The 18,750-nt window shown below is 40.8% G+C and overlaps 1 protein-coding gene across 1 annotated transcript in view; it reads left to right on the forward strand.

Annotated features, from left to right (window-relative positions):
* The first annotated feature begins 1,964 nt into the window (after positions 1–1,964).
* Positions 1,965–18,750, forward strand: part of LOC124150370 (receptor-type tyrosine-protein phosphatase alpha-like) — a 122,675-nt gene continuing 105,889 nt past the window's right edge. The window contains exon 1 of the mRNA XM_048382237.1: positions 1,965–2,032. The gene's annotated coding sequence lies outside the window, so the exon portion shown is untranslated. The remainder of the gene's footprint in view (positions 2,033–18,750) is intronic.

An 18,750-nucleotide genomic window follows, 5' to 3' on the forward strand; every position in this document is an offset into this window, starting at 1 on the left:
ATAATTTGCGCGTACCGCTCCGAGCAGCCCTACACACTCGCGTGGGGTGTCATTATCACAGAAAGTCATCTAATCTCTATGGACCATTATTTCTGTCAATCTTATTGATTCTGCTTTCCATACAATTGTGATTAACTCGATTTCATTCATTGTTTCTGGATGAACTAGCGATGCAGCGTCTAAAACGCATCTACGGATCTACACACTACTCATCCAAAAACGTCAAATTTGAAATTTCACATCTTACCTCTATCGGCTTCACGATCGTTGGCGGCCATAACATCTACGGTCATACTTCACTACCGGTTGTGCTGGGTTCCCATTTCGCTCATCATTATCATACAACTACTACTGGAGACTTATATCTCCTCAGAAACAGGAACCTAATTAGAGAGCATGTGTGTTGAACTATATTGTCTGACCTGTATGAAACTAACGAAAATATGATTTCATCACTGAAGATGGTAAGAAGGTTTAATTCTTTGGACGATATTCTGTCCTTACATTTCAGAACACGGTCAACATTTCACTATTTCATTTCTGTACCAATAGTACATAATATTACTGTGGATATAATCTGACATATCTGGATCATGCCTGCAAAACGTGTCCCTTGTCATCGTGATTATAACATCGAGTGTTCGCAAAAACTTGGGCGCCTAGAAATGTGGCACCCGTCACGAAGACATACAAGTTAAGTGTTCACACTAAAAACTCAGGAACATATGGTAGAGGTCAAAATGAAGAATGGCATCGGACATCGTTCAGGTCTCTGATCGGTCAAATTCGGAAATGCCAAATTGTCTTCCATATAACGTTTTGAACGTTTAACTGTGGCCTTGAATGTCGTAACCCTGATCAAATATGTTTTAGCAAGAGCCCTATGACGCTGATTGAAATCTTATTTATGAGATATTGTTTACAGCGGCGGTAAACCCAACTTACTTACTCACTCGTAGAAAGAGCATGCTCTACTTTACCCCAAAAGCTGTGAAATATAGACACTAAATGTTGGAGCTGTTTAAATCTTGCTTTTGTTTTCATGCCGCCGTCTCACGGCATGAGTACTGCTGTTGCAGTGTCGGCTAACAAACACGCAAATTGTGGGAGTGACGGGTGTTGGCGGTAGGGTACGAAATGCTTCCCTTTTCACGAACACCTTGTGCCATCACTGATTTTCAGTATAATTTCACCATTGTTTTGCCTTTTACACCCAGTAAAATCTGTTTCGTTAGATAACCAAGACTATTGTCCAGCGTTTACATTATTATATGACAGAAATAAAAAAGGGGAAGCGCACTATTGGAACTTTTAGGTGATCCTTCTTGTCATTCAGTCTCTTGTGGAGAATAGTTTGTCCCACCGAATCATTATGCATCGATCTAAATATGAAGCGTTGAGGCGTTTTCACTGGTCTCCTTTATTTCTAGTTCAGGTGGATAAATCTGAGTGACCGTCATTGAACGATAGCTGATTAATGATATCTCTGAAGTTTAAGTTAAACTTTATAGCCACATGGCCTTGCTTTGACTTTGCCAACCCGAGCAGAAATTCCAATTCATATGTATAAAAGAAACAGATGAATATTTTGCATATGATGCATATACTGCTTTGGATTGCTGTTACATATGCAACAATTGTTACTATAACTTAAGTTCTATATTTTCATTTTTTTTATCACTTTGATCAGGAAATCCAGATAAGAGTCTCTGTTAAATGTTTGATCCCGGATAACTTCTAGCTAATATTATCTAAAAGGGGACTATGGACTGCAACTTGATCCGATATCAAGTAGAGGCAATCACAAGCAGGTGACTGGATTTGGACGCCTTATAGATGTTATATTGCTTGACTCTCTGACTCATTCATTCAAGCATCTAAAATTCATCTTTACTTAAAATCAGACAATACCTACCCCATAATACTTCTCTGTTATTCAAGTTCAGGAAACCTTACCTGTGACTACCATTGTGGGATGTGCAACCGCTGCTGTGATACTTCTGCTGTTCGTCATCATCACGGTATTGCTGGTGTAAGTACAATGTTTTCAAAACCCTTAATTGTTGCCAGCAGTACTTTACATGTTGCTTATGTTTGTAAATTCTCTTCATATTTCCAGACGACAAAGGAGAAAACAGCCAGCAGCATCGTTGCCAAAACGTGTTGTTGGCCAAAGGAATAATTGTAAATCTACATCGGAAAACCGCGGTAAGCATTGTCTATTAACGCAAACAATTTGTGTGTGATGCATACCTATCCACTTTCGTTTTGCTTCTGTGCTTATGATTCTAGTTATGACTAACTACTTATAATCTTGGAGTTTTACTTACATGGTTTGCTAGTCTGAGATCGGACTAGTTTGTGTGTCATGTGTTCTCAGGTGAGAACGAAGTGAGAGACAAAGTAGAAGGAGATGGGGGAAGTGGTGAACTAAGCCAGTCGCTGCAACACATCATTGTGATCGAGGAAGACTATGACCCCCCTGTCCTTGGACCAGATGCTGCTGTGGATCTTCAGGACAGGAACTACTACAACTTTGGGGAAGTGGGGATGGGTAGAGCGACACCATTGTCGGAGTTGGAGGTCAAAGTTCGGCGAATGGTGGAACGGCCGGAGGAAGCTGAGGAGGAGTTTCAGGTATGTTATGACTTTTTGATAATGGCAGGAGGAGATGCAATGTTCAGGTCAATTCTCTTGTTTTGATAAAAGTTTTAAAGGTGACAGGAGCGTCAGGCACTGATCGGCTACTGGTGTGTTTTGTTACTTTCAGGGGTTGCCTGGTGGTTTCATGCACACCCACCAAGAATCTCAGCTGCCGGAAAACAGAGGGAAGAATAGATTTAAAGGCTACTACCCGTGTAAGTTTGCTAAGTATTAACGTCTCATTACCTGTTTTTGTTTTATATCAAGCTGAGGTAGTAAAGACATAACCATAAAACAAGCAAAACATTTGCAATGTGAATATATATACAAATGGCATAAGGTATCCTGATTAGCTGAGATAGTTTGTCTGCTTCTTCTTCGTGAATATTAGTGATGTATCAGCAATATCCTACTTAAGTAAAAACACTAAAAAATAAAATACGACAATACCTTCGAATTGTTAGTATACAAACAATGACATATACATGCATCATTAATATCTGCTGGTTAGCTGAAATCCTATCTCAGCTTCTGAGTGCAAAAGTATCACAACTGCAGAAACCTTATTTTGCATGTCCGCAGACATAGATGTTACAGTGTGGAGCTAAAACAAATATTCAGTGTAAGTGCATAGTTGATAATTCAAGTGAGACGTTGACTGAAAAAGAAACAAAATGTATATATGTCCACGCTTGCAAAGCATAATTCGTTTATACTATTATTATAATGCATGAGACAACACGAGAAAATCAGGGTACAAGTTGTCTGGTGGTGTGTCTTTGTATAGACGACTACAACCGTGTGGTGCTGCATGACGACAACAGCGGCGGTGGAGGAGACTACATCAACGCCAGCTATGTGGACGTGAGTGTTAAGTGCTACAGTATGACCAAACATGTGTAACCTATCGTATCGTTTTATTATCAATTACAATATATACTCAGTGTGGTAGATCATGGTTTAGTGTTCGATCATAATCATAGCCCTCCGTATCGTGTCACTATTTGTTATAAATGATAATATATGTGCAGTGTGATTTTGGTTTGGTTTCAACCCTCACCACTAAATATATTTTGTAGGGATACAACATCGAAAGGCGCTACATCGCAGCACAAGGTATGATTTATTGGTACATCAATGGTTGTTTTTCCACCGATGGGTCAAGACACGCTCACCTCACGAACACCTGGTACCACTGATTGATAGTGATTCATGATTCACACGATTATGACATAGTCGGAATCAAACAACGGACTCCTCTTTTAGCAGAGGTTTATTTTGATTATGGAAATCGTTTTGTCACTTTTATTTAATATGTTTTTATGTTGCGTGAATGAGGGCACTTAGTGCGTTGCTTATATCAAAGTACTGAAAGAGCTGATATCGTTCACAGGGCCCTACAAACTTGAGGTTGTGAATAACTTCTGGGGGATGATCTGGCAGGAAGAATGCAGAATCGTTGTCATGGTAACTGGTCTCATCGAGGCAGGCAAGGTGATGATGCTATATTGGTGATGCTGTCACGTGTATTTTCTGTTACACCGACTTTAGAAGAATTCGACACATGGCTGATGGTTACAAAGTTACCAACACGATGTGCAACAAACCCATTCTCGAGCGTTTCACCAAAATAATATACGTCCGTACCTGCATCACGTCGGGCTTTCCTGAAAATAACTGAAATAGTGTCAAAAGCTCACTCACCCACTTAAACACATGATATGACAATGCAATATCGGATACCCGAGTGTAACATTGCATCTGAGCAATGAATTTTAACTTCTCCTTATATGTAACGATGATGCAATACAACCGTAAAGGGGAAGTTGCTGTACCTGGGACAAATGGAAACAATCAATCCAATATAGTCTACATAAAATGTGGTTGCATGCAAACGTTACTTTTCGCTAGCACATGGTATCATCACTGATTTTCAGTGATCCAAATAAACTGATCATGAGGGGCAAACGAAACGCCACCAAATAAATAATGGTCGTCCGCTTTTAACAAATTTGCCAAACAGCACGAAAACAGGTGGGAACACATAGCTGGAATGCAACTTACCTATTCTCTGTGAACATGTGCAAGTGCTTCACGTGATTTGGGAGAAAAGTGAATTTATAAGCACTAAAAAATGCAAATTGTGCACAAAGTTACCTGTATGAAATTCTGGTATATAAATGAGCAAGATTGTACTCTGTCATAACACGAAACCGTTTAAAACAACGAATATGCCTCGACTAACCGCTGAGCAGAGGGAGAGAGCCATCGGTATGTTGCAAATGGGAGTGACGCAGAAGCACGTTGCCAGGATCATGGGCTGCTTTAAGTGCACCATCGCCAGACTTGTCACACGTCACAGGCAAACTGGCAGTACTGCAGACAGGCTGAGGACTGGAAGACCCAAGGTCACGACCCCACGGGAAGACCGGCATTTACGGGTGCTTCACCTGAGGTTCAGATTCCCAACTTTGATGTCATCATCCGCAAACAGCCTTGGACATCCAGCCAGGACCGTTGCTAGACGACTCCGCCTGTATGGTCTCCGTGCCTATCGACCTTTCAAAGGCATGTCGTTAACGTTTCTACACCGACGTCACAGACTGATATGGGCCAGGACTGTACAGCAGTGACAGCACAGAAATTGGTGAAGAGTGCTCTTCAGCAACGAGAGTAGGTGCCAGCTCTTCAAGTCTGATTGGCGGGTTCGAATCTACAGACGACGTGGTAAACGGACGCCACGTTGTTGCGTCCAAGAAGTGGAGCCTTATGGAGGTGGTAGTGTCATGGTCTTGATTGGCATCAGAGGGGACCAGAAGACAGATCTGGTCATTATTCGACGGAAATCTCACTGCACGCCGTTACATTGATGAGGTTTTGCGGCCTGTGATACTGCCTTTCCTCCAAAGACACCCATGGACGCTTTTTCAGCAGGACAACGCAAGCCCTCATACAGCTCGAGTCACTTGCGTCCTTCTGAACGCCAACAACGTGAAAATATTACAGTGGCTAGCCAGATCACCGGACCTGCCCATAGAGCAGCTTTGGGACCAACTTGGACGCAGGATTCGGAAACGTCGACAGCCGCCATTGACGAGTGATGCCTTGCAAGAAGAATGGCGTAGGATCCCAAATCAAGATGTCAGGAGACTCGTGTACTCAGTTCGATGTCGTGTTAGGGCCTGCATCGTTGCTAGAGGGGTCCCATCCGATACTGAGCCTTATGTGTAGCACGGGACTTTCAAAGAGATCGACGTTGATTCGTCGTGTCTGATCGAATAGTTGACAGTACACACAGTATGATAAACATGTCTGCAGAACTTTAAGTACATATTTTTTTATCTTGACATTTTCAAATGCCGTTTTTGAATAATTGTTTTTTCATAATGAAACATCAACTGCTGCGTATGTTTTGTTTGGTGGCGTTTCTTTTGCTCGTTAGTTTATGTATATTTCACAGCTATTTTGCCGATTACGCCCAGTGGAATTTGTTTCGGTAGATATTGAAGACTGGTTATTCTTTGTCCTTGACGTTTTATATTTATAACGTTAGTGTTGGGGAATATTCGTTGTCTGTTTGATCGAAGTAATTACATTTAAACGCAGATGAAGTGCCTTCGTTATTGGCCGGAGAAAGGTACAGAGACGTACGGGGACATATCGGTAACCATGGATACCCAGACACGCTTCGCAAACTACACGGTCACTAAGCTTTCCGTGCAACACAATCAGGTATAATATAACTTTGTTTTATTAAAAGTTTGAATTGCCAAATATCCATTAGTGAAACATGATAAACACTGACTAATACATTATTCTACTAACAATTTCACTCTGTATTTAGGCTGCCAAGAAGCTGTGTCTCGAGCACCTCCACTTCACCAGCTGGCCGGATCATGGCGTACCAGACACTTCCGCTCTACTGGAGTTCATTAGCAAGGTGAAGGTCACATCCAGGGAGCAGACACAGCCAATCATAGTTCACTGCAGGTAAGAATGGAGCATAATATTTGTTTGTCGTGAATGGCGTGTGCTGTTGTGTGTTGTGTTGACTGCGCTCGCCAGCCTACAGTCCATATGAACCTGATAACCATATATAGATAAAGAATCAAATCGCCAAATATACCGCGATACATTTACACAGAGAGTGAAAATACATAGGTCACATATTGCTTGTGGCAAAAGTTAATGGGAGAAGCGCCACAGCCGGTTTTTTTAACTGGGACGTTCATGCATAAACGCGTTGCGTTACGTCACAGCACGGTGTCAGTAATCAATGGATTGTCCCTGCATGTTTCTAACATGCAGGGACATTCCATGAAGGGAAATACTCCTTTTATCTCTTTTCTAGAAAGTAAGATCATAGTTGTTATCTGGTTGAGGGATTCCGGATATGCTTCTGAAGTAAAGGGTTATTTGATGCAGGACTTAACAAATGCTCCAAGTGCAAAAGGAATGCACAGCAAACCCCTTCTTATATTTGACAGATTGGTTAAATGATGTCGAGTTTAAATATAGCTATATTAAACAAGTTGAATACTTAAGAGGGACCAGAGAACATACTATAACAAACTATTTCGTGCATTACAATGTTACCAGAAGAGATAATGTAAACAGTATAGTATGTGTTCCACCAGATTCCAAGATTTATTGTGTATTTGGAGGTATAAACATAAAACACAGTGTGTGCACCGGGGTTTTTTTCATTGAAGGCTTCTAAATAAAATAACGATAATAAATTCACATACTGCTTATTTATTAACCTTTAACTAAAAGATCAATACGAAATGAGTGACATCGTTCAGTTGCAACCTTATCTCCGCCCATCCTAACAACTGCCGATCAAGACACGATTATTTATACCGCTTTGGTGTCAGGATCATGTAATCAGTAATGGTAATCAGCTCACCCATTCCATAAACCCAAGAATTACTCATGTAACTATTCGGTGATTACCAACAGTTGAGTATAATTGTCAGACAGTGTATCTGGGTAAACCTATCTCCACACGAGAACAGAGACATGTGTATGCACAACGGTCAGAAAGAACAGAAGTGAAAGAAAATATATGTAATCTATGACAATGAGAACACGACAGGCCGTTGCGTAAAGGAGTATCTTGTAATGAAGGTATTGAAGTACATTGGTTTGTTTAAACTGATAATTATTTCAACATCTTTCTGTTTTCACAACAACTCCAGTGCCGGTATAGGCAGTACAGGGACCTACATCGCTGTCGACAGTGTAATGGAGCAGGCCAAGACAGAGGGCGTGGTTGACGTTGTCAGCATCGCCTCCAACATGAGGAGACAGAGGACGAACATGATCCAGACAAAGGTAGGCGCATCTTCATCTGGAGTGAGTGAGTGACTGTCGTGTAACGCCGCAGCCACATTACAGCTTGTCATAGAAGCCTGTACATAATAGAGTCTGGGCCAGGCAAACCAGTGTTCTATGATCAATGCCCAACGCCTTCCGGGGAGAACCAATCAGTCCAGTGTAATCGCGTCTCATACACCCAGTAGGGTGTTGTGCACCTGTTCTAACCCAGTTCTCCACAAGGGCAAACGTCATGGAGAGAAGTCATTAAATTGAATCAAGATGGGGAAATCATTCGTTGCTGCTGTTGATTTTGTTAACCCTATCAATCTTTCATATCTATAGGAGCAGTATCTGTTCGTCTACCAAGCGATGGCGATGTGGTTGTCGCAAGGAGACACGTCGTTGGATTCAAACTTCCTCAAAAGGTTGAACCTTGATGACTTGACTAACGTAACCATAGGAAACAAGACCGTACAACAGCATCTTGAGGTAGGTATATACATGTATGTTACGTTGGGTTCTGCAAAATAGATAAAATTTATTAATTTACTAACACTTGTGCGACGTTTCGTGAATACATCAACAAGTCGCGCAACAGTGACCAGATTGCAATCCATACTAGCTGTTGTTAATTATCCTGCATCATTTGAAATTTGAATTTGTTGTAGGCGCTGCAAGCCCACCCACCCAGTAAGTAGAATAGAATATGACATGTATATATAAGGAATATTATTTGTGGATGTCTTTATTTTTTTATGAGGAACACAACGGGAATGGAAGGCCTTGGAGTAATTAGCACGGACAAGTAATAGAATGGAAATGACAATGGGCAAATTGAAGCCAGCTAGATAATGTGCCCCGACAATGGTCAAAGCAATATATATATATATGTGTGTGTGTGTGTGTGTGTGTGTGTGTGTGTGTGTGTGTGTGTGTATACAAAAATGAGGTAAATGTTCACTCGGTGTAAATTCCCTGGGTACGGTTCATGGTTGGCTAGTGTCTCCTGATGTCAATGGCTTCTTGCAGTTTTCTTCTTGTTGTTGTTCATGGTAGACACTTAGTTGGCTTCCCGCATGATGTTATGGCCTTGAGGATGTATTCGGAAATAGCGGATTTCAGGTTTAGTTTGTTGACAGAGGTCTGATGTTCTTTGGGTCTGGTGTTGAGGGATCTGAGGGATTCTTCAATGTATTGGTCCCACAGTTATGAAGATAATCGATGTGAAGTTGATATGACCTCCATTAGTTGCATGCTGTTTTTGACCTATTTATTATCCTATAATTTTCACATAAAGACATCTGCACAACTGTAGCATTGTGATCGCTGTGTATCATGACATCAATAAAAGAGAGAATGTTTCAGCATGTGTGCTTCAGTGAATGAGTGAGTGAGTGCTGACGAACCACGACATCACCCGGGTGAACCTGGTACTGAACTTACGGTCACAGGTTTCTGGCATGCCTAAAGGGAAGCAACTCTGCACAGCGATTTGACACGACTTAGACGAATGGGCCCTTCGTGCCCCTAGCAATATTAAACGAGAAAATAAAGTGAGTATATATGGCAGCACCGGCATGAAATACTGCTGTCAGTAGGTCCTGCAAAGATCGACCTCACTTTGTAACGAAACAATGCAGACGCATTTCACAACACAAGCCTTTATACAAACACTTTTTGTTTAGTAGTTGTCAGCGAAATAATCGAATGAATCATTAGTACCCTGCCAAATGTATAGAAACTGATCAAAGTTCAAGGCAACTTGGACAAAGGTCAAGACTGGTTTAAAGCGACCATTTGACCTTATTAAAGACATCAAGTCTTGACATTGTGTATTTGGCAGTTATCTTACCTTCTCCGTGTTCTCCCAACTTTCTTGTCTGTTCAGTCCCTTCCTGCTGATGATACACTCTGAATAATTAGATCAGTTTGATCAATGGTTTGAATATGTTTCTCTCTACAAGTATTCCTACGCGCCGGCCTACATTGTTACGTTTGCTCTCGTGAGTTTTTGTCGTGGCCAGTGTCGTGGCCCGTCGTTTAACATCTCCTCAGAAACCACTGGACCAACGAAGCTGAACCTTCATATGCTTGTTTTCACCAATTTGCTCAAGAGGTTCAAATCCGATGTTCAGCATTCCTTGTCCAAATGGGATGATTTATGTACATGTGTAGGTTGTAGTTGGGATCACCATGTATGTTCCGTTTTTATATTATAAGTTTTGACCTTAATTTGACCTTTTCACTTTGACAACACTCAAAGCTGAAACTTGTTATGACCATGACACTGTTCTGTTCAAAATGTAATCAACTTTCGTGTATGTGTACCCAGTAGTGGAGTCTTTCTTTTTGCGATATTTTAAATGTTGAACATAATATAATATCCTCTTGATTTTGTTTATATTGAAAGATGACCTCACACAATGATTCCATTGAATATCGCAAAACATTGATCGGTGAATCGTTACATAGGCATGTGTCATATGAAATGCATTACAATGTAACTCGTGAATGGGACATGTCTGTCCTCTAAAATAAATAATCAGTTGAACCACGTGTGGTCAAAAGATGCGAACCTAGTTTGTCACAAACATTACTTCTATAATCGGGTCTTCAATGTATCTGACGAATGCACTTTGACTTATGTGTTATCTAGTGGACAGTGAGCGGAACTCCATCGCAACAGTGCCTGTAAGTACCAAGGCCCTTGCGTCCAATTTCATAGGGTGCATGCATACAAATATAACATCAATTTAACACAATATGACAAAACGAGCAAGAACTATGTCAAATAATAAACGACTCATGTTTTCTGCGTTCGTGTTCAGTTGAATCCCATGGCAGCTTGCAGCCTATATACTAATCTCCTGTTTTTTCAGTCTTATACATGGAACAATGGTTTCTACATCATGAGTTCATGTCCCAACAAAGAAGATATTTGGAACGCGGTGTATAACACTGATTCTCGCACACTCATCACGTGGGGTCAAGAGAATCAGGTTAGCGACGACAATTTACAAAACATTTGCTTTACAAACGTATGCATCTTCTTTCTGCATAACCATTTGAGTCACAACAGTACCAATATTGTCGACGTTTGTGTTCCTAAAACTTCCTTGCTTGAAACATGAGGTATTTATCTTAATAGGCGAACCTCCCGTCATCAGACAAGGACGTTAAAACATCCAGGTTCACAGCCAGCATGCGCAGTAAGACTGTGCTGTCAGATGGAATCTCAGTCACCACTATTGATCTTGGATTAAAGGTTAGTGGAATTATGTATAGAGTGGATAGGGCGTCTGCCCGGAGAGTGGAAGGGCTATGGTTCGATCCCGGGCCGCGTCATAATAATGATGTTGAATTATGATACTTGTTATCCTGTACGCTCAGCATTATGGACGTACATAAAGCCTAGTCAACTCGAAGTCAGTAGACTGTGTCAGTGGGCTAGAACCATTAAACCGGTTCTAGTCCAGACAAGTAGACACTCACTCTCACATGCACACTGCTATATATATAAATACAATGAACCTAATTTCATCCCACCTCTTATGCGGTAACCACATTTCAAGTCGATATATTCTGATTTGTCCATGTTCTCACCGGGATACTGAATCTTGTTGATCCTGTCAGGACGGAACAGCCCTCCTCCAACTGAGGACGAGCCTAGTATATCAGGAATATATTATTTCTAGATTGCCTAAGTACCACTACATTTAACAATACACACAGGGGCCAGGGTAATATTATGAAACCAGTTTATTCATTTTGCTGGCACGACGAGAAATATCTTATTGTGTGTGGGAAATTCATCTCGAGGATTGTTGATTCAGTACTATACCATGTTTGTTGTTTACATGGCAAACATATATGACCTTGCCTCCAACAATATCTCAATAAACTGATTTATCCTAAACAGCTAGTAAACACACACCACTTACCCTGTCTTCTACCTGTAGACCCTGTGGGAAGTTTGTGGTAAGCGGCGACTAAAATCGATCGGATGATGAGACTCGCTGACTTGATTGATTGTGTATCATCATACCCGACAGCATGGGACGTGGCTCATTATATCAACTACTGGGTTGTCTGAGTCAGACTCGGTTAGCTGCATGTTACTGGATCACCGCTGGAATATAGCATTCACTCACTATGTCCTGAAGGTTCTGTCGATAAAATATCCAATATAGTCAATTAACGGATTATTTTCAATCGGTTACGTTGAAATAACTTGAGGACTGATTCATGTGTGAAGTTTGGTGACATAATCACTGATCTTCCCATGGCACAGGATGATGACACCACCACCACCACGATCCACAACTACCACCTGACTGGGAGTGTGCGTGATCCAGGTGTCGCTGAGCTGATAGACAACTTGCTCACATGGACACATGATCCAGAACGAGGCTCCAGTATGATTGTGTCCAGGTATGTAGGTTTCGTTCTCCACACTTTTCCCGTGATCTCATCATGCACCTACTGGTGTCTTCCATGTCAGCTCTGATGTCGGTCCAAGCTAATGTCTCTGTGTTCTGGTACGAATTCTGCGTCCAGCTAATCATTGTTGTAATATGCCTGTACTAGTGCCTACCACTAATATTGACTCCAGCTAATGCTATCATATCTCTGTGATGTCTCCAGGACTGCTACAGAATCCTTGCTCCTGGTGCTGCTTGTGAACATCGCCAGCAGACTGAAGGACGACGGAACTGTTGACCTCATCACTGATATGGGGAGACTATGTGCTCGTCATAGAGGTGCACCCTTTACAATGGTAGGTCGCAATGGTTGTGGCATGAACTATAGAATGAAAAGCATTTTTTACAAAACTACAAAAAAATGAGAACTGTGTCACAAGTTGATGTTATGAGAAAAGTAATTCTGTAAACCGCATACTGATCGATCTTTCCTCATATACAGGCAGTTCATGAAACGAGAATTTTTAAAACAAAATTGCAATATGAATAATCTTGGTTGATAGAAATTAACTTTATATTTTGATATCGAGGAACATTTATAAAAAGGTCAGGACAGGATTACATGCAAGCTTTGTAGAAATGCGATAGTCACGTAAACTGGTGAAACTAGTGAATCTAGTTCAACTTATCTCAATTCTGGCCGAGACCACCTCTGAGATGGATGAAGTGTCGAATGGTGGAACGGCTCTGACATCATCTGACTATTATTTGTGGCATAACATACCCTCGACCTGATTTGTTTAGGCTAGCCTAGTGTTATAATCCACAGTGGAACCAGCTCATGTCAGTGTTGTCTTTTCAGGATGACGTCCGTTTCTGTCTAGAGTTTTCTCGACAGTTCCTGGAGACTCTCGGAACGTACGCCAACATCTGATGAATGGATCCGCTGAACATATTCGATATTTTTTATTCTTTAATTCCTTAGTTTCCTGATACAGTTTCAAGGATTGTGTTTGTGTAATTGTGCAGTATATAAATCGGGCAGATGTCCCATTACTTGTTAGAATGACTTGTACCTCACCGTCTGACTCGTTGTCATGGTTTCTTATGTTCAAACCGTATGTGTATTGATCGATACAAATCTCCTCTATATCACCCCGAAGGGTAGAATGATCGTGTGTGGGTTTCATGATGATACACATGCACTTTTCTAGCCATGCTAACATAGATACGGTTAATGATGTCATTCTGGTCCAGAAGGTCAGGAGTATGTGTAAACAAGCAAAGTTTGACATTATCATTCTACTTCCAGCCGGAGTGGGAGGGAAATAATATTGACAACTATTTTATTATCGTTTATGTCCGTTTCAGTTACTTTTGTCAGCTTTAGCTTCACGTTAAATTGGCGATTAAGTGACGGATACACCGCACGCTGCCTATTTCTTAATTCTGTCACCATAATGTGAGGGTCGCCGGTTTGACTCACACAAGTAGCCCCGTCTCCTTGACATAAAATTATACCAGTATATCATGCGTGTTAAGGAGTAAGTTCTCGTGTAATGTCCCGTTGTCACTCATAGGTTGATAATCACTCATTGTATGTCACTAACGTATCCATTTAAAAAAAATTAAACCTGGGTTTTGGACTTGACGAATCAATGGATTCAGTACAGGGCTGCCACAACACCCCTATACATATGTGAAAGGAGGATTTTAAATACATGATCAGAAATAATTTGTGATTATCATCAAAACACTGAGGGATCTTCATCTCGTACTATGGTAAATACCGTTCTAGTATCACCTTTATCTAGTACAGTCGCAGTTGAAAAGAATCTTCATGAGATAATATAAAGTTACTGTGATTAAAACGCGTTGTCGTTCAAAATCCTCAACTACGCCGTTGGCATGTCATTTGTAAGTCCGAGTCTTTGTTTTGTTTCATTCACTTTCTATTTATCAATTATGTATTACATCTGGATGCTGCCAATTTAAGCATGTTTCTGTATTCTCATCACTGTTGTATTATTCCCTTACTCTCAGACTTCCTTAATAAACTGTGCAACTGTGACATACTTAAGCTTCATGATTAGTATTGTGTATACATATAACTAAAATGAGTCAAATACTTAGTGAATAGCACGTGGATGTCAACAAGTTTATTCGAAGTCTATAACCATGTAAATGTAAGCGAGCCCGTGATTACACATCAAGAACATTACGTGGAGCGTTGCAACCAGGAAACGCACCACGTGCAGAAACTTGCTGTAACCCATCCAGTTGTGGTGTCTTTAGTTGCCGTATACAGTGTCATATTAGGTTAGCAGAAAAATATGTTTGCTGCAAACCTAATATGACACTGTCTCACGCCTCGCCCAATCGTTTTCTGCTAACTTAATATGACACTGGCTGACGCCTCGCCCAATATTTTTCTGCTAACTTAATATGACACTGGCTGACGCCTCGCCCAATATTTTTTCCTGCTAACCTAATATGACACTGGCTGACGCCTCGCCCAATATTTTTTCCTGCTAACCTAATATGACACTGGCTGACGCCTCGCCCAATATTTTTTCTGCTAATCTAATATGACACCGGCTGACGGCTCGTCCAATATTTTTCTGCTAACCTAATATGACACCGTATACGGCAACTAAAGACTCCATAACGAATTTATTATGCCAAAAAGTTTACACTATTTGGCATCTTTGTCGCATATGTCATGTAAAAACTTAAAACTCAAAACTTAACACTTACAACCTAAGACATTGAGGGTCAAAGGGAGACTACTCTTCAAACCTCAGAGGCGTAACCTTTTTGATAATTTTAACTTTATATAATCTTATTAAAGTCACGAAAGGGATCCAAAAAACATGAACGTCCTTGCACATCACAAGTTATGATATTAAAACACAAAACAGTGTCGAATAACGAATATCTGTACTAGAAATTTCATGTGAAATATGTAAGGTGGGTGTTGAAAATCCAAGATGGCTGTTACTGACGGTATACGGTTATGGTCAGTATAAACCATCTTGGATTTTTACTGACGGTATACGGTTGGTTGGTTGGTTGGTTTGTTGTTTAACGCCGCACTCAGCAATATTCCAGCTATATGACGGCGGTCTATAAATAATCGAGTCTGGACCAGACAATCCAGTGATTAATATCATGAGCATCGATCCACGCAAATGGGATCGATGACATGCATCAACCAAATCAGCGAGCCTGACCACCCGCTCCCGTTAGTCGCCTTTTACGACAAGCAAATTCACCTTTTACGGCAAACATGGGTTGCTGAAGACCTATTCTACCCCGGAATCTTCACGGATCGACAGTATACGGGCTCATGTGGGGTCAGTGGTTCTGCTCTCTGATTAGTCAATCTCACTTTGAGGCATAATAATGCACAATATAACCATACACTGCAACTGTAGACCAAATCAGGACGATGTACCCACACTCATTATATTACCTGCAGGCCACATATTACATGAATGTGCGAACATTTGTTTCACCGGAAACGGGGGACCACCACAAATGGGCTTCACACATTGCGCCCATGTGGGGATGGTACCCGTGTCTCAGGCTCCATGACCCAAATGTATATTTGGTCACTCAGAAATATTCCAGCTAAATGACTTCGGTTTGTATCACATCGAGTCTGAACCAGACAATCCAGTAACTGTCATCGTTCCTTGCAATTGGGTTACGATGAAATTCAAAAACCGCTTCCTTTATCATAAGAAATCTGTTCCTAGTATATCATAAGCATGTTTTTTTATAAACCTCTATCAATTAGTAACCATGCCAGGTGTTCGCGAAAGAAGGAGCGTATCTTGCCCTATCGGTGGCCACCGTCGCAAACACGTGCAAAGGCACCAATACAAGCGCGTCTGTTGGGCAACCAGCTATTTCCAAAGCTGATTTATAACGTGTCTGATTGCAGATGTATATGATTAACATGTAACGGATGCATGTGTATCTTTAAGGCTTCAATACAAGTTAATTTGTCTTCATCAAGCCTTAATGTGGTCATACAGAAGCAGAGTTGCAACAACATGTTTATTTGTGGCTGACTTATATGAATATATGGCATAAACGAGACATTCCTATTGGGTTAAATCTTCAGAAATTGTATATTGCTTATTTGCCATTGTCATCTTGCACACCCATACCCTATTGTTTAGCATGAATACAGGGCATGTAGCGAAATAAGATAACCTACAAAGATATCTTTTCCTTTTCTAATGAAATACTTATAGTCTCAAGACACGCTTTGGAAAATTTGAATTGACAACGTTTTGCACCTCTTATTTCGAAACGCAGTAGATGTATATGTGAATCGCTCCCGTACGATTATTCAATGTTTCATGATATGCATTTACACAAACCAGTTATCAGACAGAATAATGTGCTTTATTATATAATTAATGGGTAGACTTCTCGGCCGGATAAAGCCAACGGATAAAAACGATATCCGTTGGGGTCATATGCGGATAGAGATGCAAATATCAAAGGTCAAGTAGGGACTACTTTCAGTGTTTATAAACAAACATGGCGTCGCCTTCGTACCCGTGAAGATCCGGGGAAGAATAGGACTTCAGCAACCCGTGTTTGCCATAAAAGGTGACTATGCTTGTCGTAAGAGGCGACTAACGGGATCGTGTGGTCGCATGTCATCCACCCAAATTGCGTGGATCGATGCGCATGATATCAATCACTGGATTGTCTGGTCCAGACTCGATTATTTACAGACCGCCGTCATATAGCTGTAATATTGCTGAGTGCGGCGTTAAAAAACCAACCAACCAACCAACCAACCAACCTTGTCATTCGGCAATCGAGTCAGAATTAACCATCGGGAATCTGTATAAACTACAGAGACAATTGCTATCATTATCAAAAGAACAGTCTAATATACTTCCAATCAGTGTCTCACTGTGACGTTGCTGAGGCATTTTATAAGTTTGGGCAACTTTGGAGACATAAATTTCGAAACAATTTTGCGAGGGCACGAGGCCAAGCCAAGCGGTATCAGTAGCCATATCTGTGCTTGTAGACCTCTGTGGCTTGAAACCGTTTCCACAAATTAAAATAGTTAGATTTGGCCGAAATATTTTTGAATTGTTACCTTGTTTTTGTTTTGTCGTTGTGTGTACATCTGACTGCACTTCTTAACGTTATGACAGGACAGACCGACTGTCAACAACGTCTGAACGTGGCCATGATGTATCATAGACTAGGGTTAGAGTAGCTGTTACTCTAGCGGACAGACCGATGGATTGCCGCGAAATGCAAGTAAAAACAATTGTTGTTTTGCGTATATGTTGCTTCGACACTGTATAAGAAACAGATTTCAGTTGGAACTATATTGGCTACTGTCACTGTCCGACTGACACATCACTTACCCTGTGACGTAATAAATATTAATGCGCGCATTCCAGGAAAACTCGCAACGTTTAGGTAATGTTTGTGAGAGAGGGAAAGCGATTTTCAAGCACAGAATTAAAGAATGACAATATATGATAAAGAGGTTATCACACTTGTGTGTTTGGGGATGGTAAATATCCTGTACTAGGAATAAACACTATTTATTTAGCTCGCCAAGGATCGCTAAATACAATGTTTATTCCTAATTCAGGATATTTACAATCCCCAAACACACTCGCGTGATAACCTCTATATCTCTTCTGTATTTCCCGACACTGATACCCATGGTGAAACAAAGAGCCTGACCTGTCCCTTCCTCCCCTTGAATTATGTCCTCGTACACTCTCTTATCAATAGGCTTCATCAGAAAGCTCTGAACAGTAATCCAGGTCATTGCGGCCTTAAATTATATCCATTCATCCACACTGTGTGAAACAAATGCATGAATATTTAACTCTTCCTTCGAAATCACAACGTTTATGCAAGGGGACACAATTCCTGTCTGATCAGAAGGAGGCAATCATACGCACAACCGATAACACTCTTTTCAAGTTATCGCCACGCCTGAGGAAAAGAGACTAAATGTTGAATTAATGCTGTCAGTTTTATATTGCTGTATTTTAATTTGTGTATCCATAAAGCCTCTCATATTCATACATCAGTAAATGAATAACTATGTGTTCAATGTTCCAGAAACTATATTATGAGTATTTGTCTGTCTGAAGGTAATAACATTATAGTTAAAGATAAACTGAGTCAACGCATCGCCTGTATCTTGGGTCAATGGAAAACTGTATTGTCACGTGTTTGGTGTGGTGCAATGACGTCGTTAACGTACAAAGGACACAGACTTTTTCAACCAGATTTCATATACTCCAGTATACTAAAGGGAAGTAACAGAAACTGTGCTTCATGTTAAGTTCTAATAAAA

The sequence above is a fragment of the Haliotis rufescens genome, unplaced genomic scaffold (assembly GCF_023055435.1).
Source record: "Haliotis rufescens isolate VD_foot unplaced genomic scaffold, xgHalRufe1.0.p SCAF_4, whole genome shotgun sequence".
NCBI lineage: Eukaryota > Metazoa > Mollusca > Gastropoda > Lepetellida > Haliotidae > Haliotis > Haliotis rufescens.